The 2,513-nt window shown below is 26.4% G+C and overlaps 1 pseudogene; it reads right to left on the bottom strand.

Moving 5' to 3' along the window:
• Positions 1–975: 975 nt before the first annotated feature.
• On the bottom strand, positions 976–1,088 carry LOC126679641 (U5 spliceosomal RNA; annotated as a pseudogene).
• Between the last annotated feature and the right edge of the window lie 1,425 nt (positions 1,089–2,513).

The following is a 2,513-nucleotide window of genomic DNA, read 5'->3' as shown; positions in this document are numbered from 1 at the left end:
AAGTAACAAAAAACTGATTAAATTATTACTATCTAAAACATGAAAGACTAATTAAAAATAGAAACAGAAAAGAGACTTTAATGAAAACAAATACTAACCTAATAATAAAAGACATGTGAAAAGTGCTTATATGTCTCTTTCATATCTTAATTTATAGTGTTGTTATGCAGGGGATAAAAATAGAAAGGGATAAAGATGATAGTATCCGAGTTAGGAGGCTAGCACATTGAGACTCTAACAGCTACATCCATATCTTAAAGTCCATATGTCACAAAATCTAAAAAAACCTTTTTCAAAAAGTTTTGCATAGTTCAAAATATTATATCCTTTTCCATTCCAACTAAATACTTGCAATTTTATTCATTTTCAAATGCCTGTTTTGCTTTTTGTTCCATCTTAATTAAATATTATGCAAGCTGAATAATGACACTCATAATGGCAATACTGTGATATAAAATAAAAAATATATATATGTTGGAATCTAAAAACAATGTTTAATGTACATCATTTTTGGGTTATACTTTATAAAAACTGATTAAAAATAGAAGCAGAAAAAAGACTTTAATGAAAACAAATACTAACCTAGTAGTAAATAAGACACATGTGAAAAATGCTTATGTGTCTCTTTCATATCTTAATTTATAGTGTTATTGTGGAGGGAAAAGGAATAAAAATGATAGTATCTGAGTAAGGGGGCTAGCATATTGAGGGTCTGACAATTACGTCTACACTCATATCTTAAAGTTCAAATGTCACAAAATCTAAAGAAAAATTCTCCAAGAAATTTTGTAGTTTCGATTTTTGTTACATCCTAATTAGATATAAAATAAAATATATATATATTGAAATCCAAAAACACGAACAATACTTTTGTATTCTACTTTAAAAGATAGTATATAGATCCTTCTAGGTGAGAAATTTCGTACCAAATTAGTGCAGTTTGAAAAAGTGAACTAGAATCGGTAAAGGGTGTACTCGATTGAGGGCAACCCTTCCAAAAATTAGCGTATGCCACTATAGACGGCAAGCACACGGTATTCTTTAGTAAAAGGCGAAAGAATAGTTCGCTTTGTGCTTACCGCATGGCTGCGTGAAGATTGAAGGAGTGTTCTGCCAATTATATTAACCAATTGACATAATTGGTTTTGTCTTTTAAAGTCGATGTGGGAAGTAACGTTTGTTCTACAACATTATTCAATCGCTGACATTTTCAACATGGATGATTATTGGTACATACATTACATCCATAGCACATATACTCATAGTCATATCCTTGTATCCGTGATTCAATGCTTAGTGTCCAAATATCAAAGCTCCCAACAAAAATGTAATAAAATTTACTATAACATAACAAGTATAATTATTATTTTATTTATAAATTCGTTTAATAAATAGTTTGCTATCTAGGGCATTATTTAAAACCAAACACATCATGAATCTCCAAATTTATTTCTTATATAGAGATATCACTTCATTTCCATGAAATGTAATAGACTCTGAAAACATAAGTTCAGATTTGAATGAGTTTTAAATAAAAATAAATGTTTTACAAATCAAACCGGTGTGACTATCAAATAGACTGGAAATTGAAAAATACCAGATCGTTATTATTTAACTAGTTCAGAGGTTTCTGATTTTCTTTTATTCAAATTGATGAACTACATTTTATATTTTAGGGAAAATTCGAATAAGAATGACCTCTAGTTTTTCAGTCAAACCGAGTCAACTGTTCGATTTGATTTATAATTATTAGCACATTGGTTTTAATAATGTATGCAAATAGAATTTCTATAGCTATTTTTCCATTTTCTTTTTTTAATGAATATTTTTCCATTTTCTTGTTCTATCGTTTAATTAAAAAAATTGTTATTCATAGTCATAAGTGAATAAACTGATATTTAATTTATAAAAAATAAATTAATAATGAAGAAAACAATGTAAGTATATATACGGTGCTTTCATTTCTTTGAATGCTAATCTTTTTATACTTTGCCTATTTACTCACTGGATGAAATTATTTAATAGTTGTAATATGGTTATAAGTAGAAAAAATAATATTAACTTAGAAGGTGACGCTCTTCAAATATCTAAAGCTATCAATAAATATCAATATCCAATTGTCACTTAAACAATCCTTCATGTTCTAAGTTTTGTCATATTAGAAGATCTGTTAACATTGAGACGCGTAATTTAGCTAAAACTGTTAAGTTATTTTTATTAAATTATGTATAAGCCTCTAATGTTGTAATTTCTTTTATCAATATAATTTTATATCTGTTACAAAAAAAGTAAAAGGTAATCATAGAAGCGATTAGTTGTATAATTATTTTTATGTAGTTTTAATTTATAAAAAACGTGTAATTTGCAAAATTATTGATTTATTTTATTAATTAGTGTTCTTTTAAATGTCTACCTTTTATGAAATAATTTTTTTGAGATTTTGTTTAAATTATATCACAGATTGTATAAAATATTTAACAGAAATACATGAAAAATTCATTTCTGTTAGATCT

The sequence above is a fragment of the Mercurialis annua genome, linkage group LG4 (genome assembly GCF_937616625.2).
Source record: "Mercurialis annua linkage group LG4, ddMerAnnu1.2, whole genome shotgun sequence".
Taxonomy (NCBI): Eukaryota; Viridiplantae; Streptophyta; class Magnoliopsida; order Malpighiales; family Euphorbiaceae; genus Mercurialis; species Mercurialis annua.
This window is presented reverse-complemented; position numbering and strand designations above follow the sequence as displayed.